General features: G+C 41.4%; 1 protein-coding gene across 4 annotated transcripts in view; it reads left to right on the top strand.

The window, feature by feature from the left end:
* Positions 1-4133: 4133 nt before the first annotated feature.
* The window catches only part of dph7 (diphthamide biosynthesis 7), a 46050-nt gene continuing 39757 nt past the window's right edge, over positions 4134-10426 (top strand). For 2 of the 4 annotated variants that reach the window (XM_078550368.1, XM_078550364.1), the window contains exon 1: positions 4134-4294. The gene's annotated coding sequence lies outside the window, so the exon portion shown is untranslated. Of the gene's footprint in view, positions 4295-4335; positions 4473-10426 lie in introns of those variants that run through there. The other 2 variants (XM_078550367.1, XM_078550363.1) reach the window with 1 other exon arrangement.

Below are 10426 nucleotides of genomic sequence, written 5' to 3'. Positions count from 1 at the left end.
AGGGAATATAGACCTAGTGTGCTCAATCTCTTATGGGATAATCTCCTTATCCCAGGGATCAGCTAAGTGAACCTCTGCACTCCCTCCAAGAATAGTAAAATCCTCTCGGGTAAGGAGAACAATACTGTACAATTGCAGTAAGACTTATTCAGTACTGTATACTTTAATCCTTCGTAATAAAGGCTAATATACTGTTTGTTTTCCTAATTGCTTGCTGTACCTGCATGTTAACTTTCTGTAATCCAAGCACTGTGACTCAGGTCCCTCTGAATACCAACATTTCCCAGTCTCGATTTATTTTTTTATATTGTTTTCCTTACAAAAGGAATAACTTCACACTTCCCCCACAATGGGCAAAAATATGGCAGGTGGAATACAATCAACCTGTTTATAGACCTTTTCAGCCTCTATCGTCCTCAACAGCTTACTTTCACACCCAGCTTTCTATCATCAAACTTGAATACATTGCACTTGATCTCTTCATCTAAGCCATTGATATAGCTTAGGCTGGAGCACTGATCCTGATAGCAACCTGCTCATTAAAAATGTTACCTCCAAGGAGGTTGGCAATCAAAAGTGAGGAAGTGATGTTTCAGTTGCACAGAACCTTAGCTCGGCTCCATCTGGAGTAATGTGTTCAGTTTTGGGCACCAAACTTAAGGAATGATATAATTAGAGGGACTGCACTGGTAGCAGGGTTCAAATGAGGACACGATGCAAAAAATGTATTTCCTTGCATTTAGAAGGTTGAGGGAAGACCCCATCAAGACCTTTAAAATGTAAAGTGATTTTATAGGATAGATAGAAATTATTTCCCCTGGGGTGAGAACTCTAAACGAGAAGGCATAATCTTGGAAGTAGAGTGGGGCCATTTAGGAGTAACTCAGGAAGTGCCTTTTTGTCAAAGAATATTGGAAATTTGGAACAAGCTTCTCCCCAAAAAGCTGTGGATGCTGTGTCAACTGAAATCTTTAAGACTGAGTGTATATTTTGTTAGATAAGGGTATCAAGGGAGTAAAGGTGGGTAAAGGGAGTTGAGGTACAGATAGCTGTGATCTAATTGATGATAGAACAGGCTTGATGCACTGCATGACTTTTCCTGTTCCTGAGTAAGACTGCTATCTTGATTCTGAATAGTGGGTAGGGTGTAATGCAAAAGAAGAGAAGGGGAGGATGATTAAAAATGGGATGTATATGCTACTTTGGGTGCTCTCACTTTTAGCACACTATATAAAAACAATTAACCAACATGCATTTTTGATTTATCCACTGAATGCTAATAGCATTGGGTAATAACTTAGAAAGGTTACTGAGGCTTGGCACTTTTGGGAAAGAGAACAAGCATAGCTGATGCTTTGGTAATTTTAGGTTAAGGGCTGGCCTAACGATTTAGCTCCCCAATGCTACAGGTCCTACTCATCAACTGAAGTTAAAAATCCAGCTGATCCTATGTGTGTATACATATACTATAAATATATAAAATGGTCAAGTGAAATGTGGCCCATTCACTGTTAAGTACCAGATAATGCTGAGTCCGAAGATCAAGCCAAGACTCCAGCATGCAATCTTAGCTGGCACTTCAGTTTTGGGGAATACTGAGCTGCTGATGGTGCTGTTTTTTTGCATAAAATAGAAAACTGAGGCCTCGACTGCTTATTCAAATAGATGTAAGAAATTCACAAGGCACAATCTGAAGTACAGGGAGTTCTGCTGCACTTGTTGATATTTATCTGAACTAACCCTGTTACGATCCCTAAAGAGACCGATAACAAAAAAACAACTTTTGAATTGCCAGTGACCAACATAAAGGACACAATAACATAAAATGCTGGAAAAACTCAGCAGGTCTAACAGCATCTACGGAGAGAAAAAAACAGTTAACGTTTCGATTCCTTATGACTTAGAAGTCATTACATTACAATGACTACATTACAGAAGTAATTCATTGTACATATTTTGGAAGGTCTTGAGGATATAAAAGGTGCTATATAAATGGAAGTGGTTTTTCATCAACCAATTTGATATAGAAGCCCTCCATCTGAGCGGACACTGCTTGTGGACAAATGAAGAGTAGAGCGCAGGTTTGCGGCTGTGATTCCCTGGGGATTATTTCCTAATTGTGGTGATTAAAGGAATGCTCGTGCTGTGCATCTGTACCATGGATTGTTGACCACCTCAAATTCATGTCATGTATGGATAGCAAGCTGGCTACAAAACAGAAAACAGGTTGTAGGGTTAAAGACTCGGTGGGAAATTGTGTTTCACAAAGATTGGTGCTGGGACCATTATCATTCACCATTTACAAAAATAATTTGGACTCAGGAATTGGAATAACAATTTCTCAAACCGTGGACCATGCCAAATTGGGGTGTGGTTAACACAGAGGAGGACTGACAAAATTCGGGTAGATATTTATAAATTTTCAAAATGGGGCACGTAATTGGAAAATGAACTTCAATATAGATGTGTGAGGTGCTGCATTTTCATAGGCAGACTGCATACACCTTGGAAAATGAGTGCTAAATGAGGTGGGGGAACAGAGGGATCTGGGGGGTACAGATACACAAATCACTAGCAATAGCAATACAGCATTACTAAGTCCCTAATAATAATGGTATTTTAAAGAAACACATTCTCAGCCCAACATCAAAAATTCATATATAGACTAAATAATCAAGCAAAAACATGGAAACATGGGACAATCATGTAGTGACAGAAATAGGCAAACAAATTCAGCAGGTAAGGGAAGTGGTGGATGGGATATTAAAAGAAGGAATATTGTATTGAAATTATATTAAAATTACAAACCAATACACCACTCCATTACATACATTGAAGAACATATAGATTTCATTATTTAAGTAGTTCGCTGAGGACCTGAACCATGCAGGGAATAGGGCTACATCGGTACCTTTCCACCCTACGTCTTGTGGTGTTGAATTTAGCTGAGCCTTCATTGCTCTGGGCGTGGTGGTAGTTCTGAAGCTGGGTAGATTGCTTAAGAGATTTTCTGATATTAGTACAAATATTAACTCTTGTTTGTAGAGTTTCAAGCAAACAGAGGATGAAAGGTTCATTTTTAGAAGGATAGAATTGAAAAGCAGAGAAGTTACATAGTTTTATAGAACTTTGATAAGACCACACTTGGGAGTAGTGAGCAGTTCCAGTCTCCATAATTATAAAAATATCATGGCACTTGAAAAATTGCAAAAAAGATTTACTAGAGCAATACCAGAACTGAGAGTTTACACCATTTAGGGAGGATTGAATAGGCTGGGGCCTTTTAAAAGGCTGTGAGCTGATAGGATAGAGGCCTTTAAAATGATTTAAATATTTAATAGGGTAGACACAAATGTGTGTTTGCTTGTGGTGGCATAGTGGTATTATTACTTAGCTAGTAATCCTGATATGCAGGGTAATGCTCTGGGGACCTGGATTCAAACCCCACTGTGACAGATGGTGGAACCTGAATTTAGCAAAAAATCTGTGCCCACTTGATAGTATTAGGAGTTGTAAATATTGAATAGTCAATCATAAATCCAATAGGGAATTCAGGAGAAACTTCTTGAACCAAGGTTTGTGGCTGTGATTCTCTGGGGATTGTTTCCTAATTGTGGTGAGTGAAGAGATGCTCATGTTGTGTACCTCAAATTCCTGTCATGTATGGATAGCAAGCTGGGTACAAAATAGAAAACAGATTGTAGGGTTAAAGACCTGGTGGGAAATCGCATTCCACAAAGATTGTCGTTCACCATTTACATAAATAATTTAGAATCAGGGTTAACAATTTCAAAATTTGTGGACCACGCCAAATTGGGGTGAGGTTAACACAGCGGAGCACTGTGTCAAAATTCAGACAGATATTTATAAACTTTTTACCACAAGGAGTAGCTGAGGCAACTAGCATGAATGCATTTAATGGGAAGTTAGATCAGGGAGAAATGAATAGAGTGTTGATGAAATTAGACCAAGTAGTTTGGGACGACGCTCCTGTGAAAACCCTCCGAACTCACGGCCCCAGCCCAGTGGCGGTTGAAGGGTACAGTCACATGCTGCCGTTCAAACGCGCCATGCGCCACCTCTGTCATCATCGAAACGAACGGACAGACAGACGGATGGACGGGGGTGGGGGGGAGTGGCTGTAAGGGAGCACGTAGCGCCGTGGTGTTTGGGGCAGAAGAGCTGTCAATCACCGAGAAGGCGCTGTGCGGGCGGGAGCCCATTGTTTTTTAAAACCGGAACTGAGCGCGGCTGCCCGCGAGACTTGCGTGAAGGAGAGATTCAGTCGGAAGCGGTCAGTCTGTGAGGGTCTGAGTGGGGGGCGCGCGTGGGAGGGGACTTCCACGCGTAGCGGCCGTTGGTGTGCAGGGCGCGCGCGGGAAGCCTCAGTCCCATTGCTTGGGGGAGGGGAGCAGGGTTGTCAAGCCTCCCGGACTGTCTCGCGATTAAAGATTTATCGCCAAGGTGCTGCTGTAAGTAACTCGAGAGAGAAATCATCGAGGCAATAAAATAGTTTTATTTTTAAAAATATTTGAACACATCATTAATTAAAAAAGTATTGAACGTGGGGAAGGAGTAGGCTGTTTTGAGTGGAGGAGGCTGAAGGATAACATGATCAAATCTCCAGGAAGATGTCCCACCAAAGTTGGCAACCCTTGCTTTGATATTTTTGCGGGGGGGGAGTAGATGGGTTTGGTCATCATACCTGCGCAGTCCAGCTCTTCCTCCCCTGGCCACTTTTTTTTCTGTTGTGGGATTAATGCAGTTTTTAGTAATTAAATGGGTTTAGTTTGCTTTAGAGAAATAAAACTCTTCAAGTTTAATCTGTTTTTAGAGTTATCAAATGATTAGATGGTCCTGTACAGGCTCCCAGCTGACACGTTTTCCGAGGGTTGTGAGACTACTCTCATTCATATAATGTTTCTAATGTAGTAAAATGTCCCAGGGCTCTTCACAGGAGAGTAATTTAGACAAAAGTTTACACTGAGCTAAAAAAGGAGACATTAGGACAGATGAAGCTTGGTCAAAGAGGTAGATTTTACAGATGAAGAGACCAGTAAGAATTCCAGTGCTAGATCTTAAAAGACTTAATGCAGGGCTTCCAATGGAAATTGGGTATGCACAGGACCAGAGTTGGAGAAATGCAAAGTTCTATACAACCGGCTCCCTATTCCATTCTAATCCAAGTCTAGCGGTGAGTTCCTGCTCTCTTTTCCCCCCCCCCGCCCCTGCCCCTGCCCCTCCTTTGCGTAGCTCTCAATGCTACAGGCCTGGATTTCTACCTCTATATTGTCAGTGGGAATGAGTTCCTGATGATACAGAGGCAAGGGAGAGCGGGCAAAATAAATGCTAAAGGGGAAATTAAGGGGTTTGTTTGGGGGGTGGACACCAAGAGAAGGACAGTGGAAAAGGGAGGGGAGAAAATGAAGGAGAAATTGATGAAGAAGAGGAGTTGGTAAAAGAGGGAAGGTGCAAATGGATGGTAATAAAGTTGGTAGGAAAAAGGTACAAAGCTGGGTGCAGTGGTTTTGGGAGAAGCTGGAAGGGAGGAAGGGCAGTGCTAGTATTAGCTTGGGAGGGGGTGGGGAGCTGAAAAGGGAAATCTTCAGGGCAAGTTAAGAATACTTGCTCAAAGGGTAGAATGGAAGAAGAGTTCCAGCTTGAAGGGTTGGAGGGAAAGAGAAAGTGAGATGATATCCAATATAGACAAGGGACGGTTCAAGAAGAGGTTCTCTGTGAAAAGATATGGGTTGCTTGGGGTGGATTGCCTTTGGTCTGGTTTTGCTAAGGTAGTGTGTATTTGTTATCTTTTTGAAGATGTTGGTTCGCATTTGTATAGGAAGTTGGCGTGTATGTATGATGTTGAGTACATGTCACGTCTGTCCCTCATGGCAAGTACCCCAGTACCTCACCCAGGTGACCATTTTCAATTTTGAGATAAGACAGTGTCAATAGCATAGTTATGCGCTCCCTTGATGTCCACGCTATCAGGCCGATGACACTGAGTGGTGATTTTGAGCAGGTGCTTGTGTTGATTTCCATTCCCCTCTCTCTCTCTCTCTCTCTCTCTCTCTCTCTCTCCCTCTCTCTCTCTTTCCCCCCACCCAGACTAGGAATGAAACCTGGGGCTCTTATCTTTACAAATCATCTCCTTACTAAATAAACTTGATGGAACCATTGAGGAGAATTTCTTTTTAAAACAATCAGGTTTGTTGACATGAATTCAAGGATTACATTAGGGATCTAGGAATTATTTTGAGGAAAGTGAGTTCAGTGGTAAAGCATGTTTTTGTTTTAGGAGTTAAGTGTAAATATGAGAATCCCTGTTTTTTTAAAAGACTAAATTCTTCTCTTCTACCTTGCACATCCTTGAGTAGGCATCCTGTTTTCAGGTTTTGGTGAATATTGCTTTGAAACAGACTGCTCAGAAATGTCCTCTGGCACTGTGGCAGGACTATCACCACCTTTGGAGTGAGATTTCTAATCAAAAAGCATGAAGTAAATTACAAATAGAGTTGTTTATTTTTAGGATTTGGAATTGGAATAACAATTTCTCAAACCGTGGACCATGCCAAATTGGGGTGTCGTTAACACAGGAGGACTGACAAAATTCGGGTAGATGTTTATAAATTTGCAAAATGGGGCACGTAATTGGAAAATGAACTTCAATATAGATGTGTGAGGTGCTGCATTTTCATAGGCAGACTGCATACACCTTGGAAAATGAGTGCTGAATGAGGTGGGGGAACAGAGGGATCTGGGGGGTACAGATACACAAATCACTAGCAATAGCAATACAGCATTACTAAGTCCCTAATAATGGTATTTTAAAGAAACACATTCTCAGCCCAACATCAAAAATTCATATATAGACTAAATAATCAAGCAAAAACATGGAAACATGGGACAATCATGTAGTGACAGAAATAGGCAAACAAATTCAGCAGGTAAGGGAAGTGGTGGATGGGATATTAAAAGAAGGAATATTGTATTGAAATTATATTAAAATTACAAACCAATACACCACTCCATTACATACATTGAAGAACATATAGATTTCATTATTTAAGTAGTTCACTGAGGACCTGAACCATGCAGGGAATAGGGCTACATCGGTACCTTTCCATCCTACGTCTTGTGGTGTTGAATTTAGCTGAGCCTTCATTGCTCTGGGCGTGGTGGTAGTTCTGAAGCTGGGTAGATTGCTTAAGAGATTTTCTGATATTAGTACAAATATTAACTCTTCTTGTTTGTAGAGTTTCAAGCAAACAGAGGATGAAAGGTTCATTTTTAGAAGGATAGAATTGAAAAGCAGAGAAGTTACATAGTTTTATAGAACTTTGGTAAGACCACACTTGGGAGTAGTGAGCAGTTCCAGTCTTCATAATTATAAAAATATCATGGCACTTGAAAAATTGCAAAAAAGATTTACTAGAACAATACCAGAACTGAGAGTTTACACCATTTAGGGAGGATTGAATAGGCTGGGGCCTTTTAAAAGGCTGTGAGCTGATAGGATAGAGGCCTTTAAAATGATTTAAATATTTAATAGGGTAGACACAAATGTGTGTTTGCTTGTGGTGGCATAGTGGTATTGTTCCTTTGCTAGTAATCCTGATATGCTCTGGGGACCTGGATTCAAACCCCACTGTGACAGATGGTGGAACCTGAATTTAGCAAAAAATCTGTGCCCACTTGATAGTATTAGGAGTTGTAAATATTGAATAGTCAATCATAAATCCAATAGGGAATTCAGGAGAAACTTCTTGAACCAAGGTTTGTGGCTGTGATTCTCTGGGGATTGTTTCCTAATTGTGGTGAGTGAAGAGATGCTCATGTTGTGTACCTCAAATTCCTGTCATGTATGGATAGCAAGCTGGGTACAAAATAGAAAACAGATTGTAGGGTTAAAGACCTGGTGGGAAATCGCATTCCACAAAGATTGTCGTTCACCATTTACATAAATAATTTAGAATCAGGGTTAACAATTTCAAAATTTGTGGACCACGCCAAATTGGGGTGAGGTTAACACAGCGGAGCACTGTGACAAAATTCAGACAGATATTTGTCATTCAGTTAGGTCATGGCTGATATGTATTCGCTCTATTTAACTGCCTTGGTTCTGTATTCCTTTTGCTCACCAAACATTTATCAATCTCAATTTTGAAATTTTCAATTGACCTATTCTCAGCAACTTTTCGGGAAGTGAGTTCCAGATTTTCACTACCTTTTGTGTGCAGAAGCGCTTCCGGACTTCCCCTCAGTGTTCTAGCTCTAAATATACTGTTATGCCCTGTTGTTCTGTACTTCCCCACCAGAGGGAGTAGTTTCCCTCTATCTATTTTTTCCCTTTATTTATTCATGGGTGTTGCTAACAGGTAATAATTTATTGCACATTCTGAATTGTCCTTGAGAAGGTGGTGGTAGTGATCTGCTGCTTTGAACGCTGCAGTCAGTGAGGTTATTATATAGTGAGTTCTAGGATTTTGACTCTGTGGTGTTGAAGGAAGGATGATATATTTCCAAGTCAGGTTTGTGACTTGGAGGTGAACTTGCAGGTGGTGGCATTCTCATGTGCCCATTATCCTTGCCCTTCTAAGTGGTAGAGATCTCTGGTTTGGAAGCTGCTGTCAAAAGTTGGCGAGTTACTGCAGTACATTGTATAGATGGTACACACTACAGCTGTGGTGCACAGGTAGTGGAGGGAGTACTGTTTAAGGTGTTGAATGGGGTGCTGACCAAGCAAGCTGCTTTGTTTTAAATGGTGTTGAGCTTCGTGAGTGTTATTGAACTGTACTCATCCAGGCATGTGGGCAGTATTCCATCAGACTCTCAACTTGTCTTCTAGATGGTGGAATTTATGTGGCTGGTGCAGTTAGGTTTTGTGGTCAGTGGCGACCTCCCAGGATATTGTTCCGAGGGGGGATTCAACAATGGTAACGCTGTTGTGTCAAGGGGAGATGGTTAGATTCTCTCTTGTTAGAGATGGTTGTTACCTGGCACTTGTTTGGTGTGATGTTATTTACCCCTGATCAGCCCAAATCCAAATTCTGATGTCCAGGTCTTGCTACATGTGGGCATAGACTGTTTCAGTATCTCAGGAGAGTCACAAATGCTGCTGAACATTGTGCCATCATCAGTCAACATCCCACATCTGGCCTCTTGATGGAGGAAGGTCATTGATGAAGCAGCTGAAAATGTTTGGGCCCAGATCACTGTCCAGAGGAATTCCTGCAGCAATGCTTTCCTGACTGAGATGGTTGGTTTCCAACAAGCATAACCATCTTTCTTTGCGCTAAGTATGACTCCAGTCAGTGGAGACTCTTTCCCCCTGATTCCCATTGATTTCAATTTAACTGGAACTGGTCATTTGGTAGTACAGAACATGAGTATTGCTGAAAAAAGAGACATGTCTGAGCTTTTTGTCTTGCACTCATCAGGACACTCGCAAGAATACCAATATAAGGGGAAAACAATTTATACTGTATGTGAAGAGAGTGCTGATTGGTTGGCAAGCAGTGTTGCCATAGAGAATGCACCACTGATGGTGACTAACAGTTAACTGCCAAGCACTATTTGAAATTTAAACCAGGCAGCTTGACCCTGATTGGTTAAGGCATTGCTCTGATGAATGTCAGCAAATGGCTACCATTTATTTTGTTTAGCTGAAACAGGCGCAATATATGTACATGTTCTTTCTGCCTGCAAAGAACAAGGCCCTGTGTTTAATATATGTAGCTTACAGTGCATGCAAATATGCCACACTGCAAGCCTGACTGACTATCTTAAATTGGTTGTCAGTGTAATTCTTAGCATACGAGGATTATTTAGCAAATGTTGTCCAATCGCGGAATCACACCTAATGTTGGACACTGTGTTTTGAGTTTTGAAAGCATGGGCTGGTTGGGTACGGTCTGCGAACAGCGGAATGGACATGCTGCTTGATACGATCCGCCAGTCTTTGGGACGTATGTCCTACATACCTAGCATCACACTGGCGCTGAAATTCACATACCACATTACTCATTTGTGTGATAGGCAGAACGTATTTTTGGCTTGATGGCAGCATCCAGTTAGTGGCGAATACCATTCATGTTGCTACTGCATAGTAGCAGTATGAAACAGCTAGCTTCACCTGTTGATCAAAACCTTTGAGATACGTTGCCCTTCTGAGGTCCACTGGGTACTTTTCAAGGCTGAAAGTGATGGCCTTAGGCTCGTTTGTGAGTTTGCACAATATGCAGTGTGAAATGATCTGATCAGGGTAACCATTATCCCACAGGATGCCTTTGATGCACCCTATTTCAGCATCAAGCTTGCATGGTGAGCAAATGGCTTGGGCCCTATTTATGAGGTTGTCAATAAGACCAATCTTATAGTACGTGGAACTGTAAGAATCCCAATGCGTATGTTGACCAGTGAAGGT

Source organism: Cetorhinus maximus, chromosome 10 (genome assembly GCF_964194155.1).
Source record: "Cetorhinus maximus chromosome 10, sCetMax3.hap1.1, whole genome shotgun sequence".
NCBI classification, from domain to species: Eukaryota; Metazoa; Chordata; class Chondrichthyes; order Lamniformes; family Cetorhinidae; genus Cetorhinus; species Cetorhinus maximus.
The sequence above is the reverse complement of the archived record's forward strand: the minus strand, read 5'-3'. Positions and strand labels throughout refer to the sequence as shown.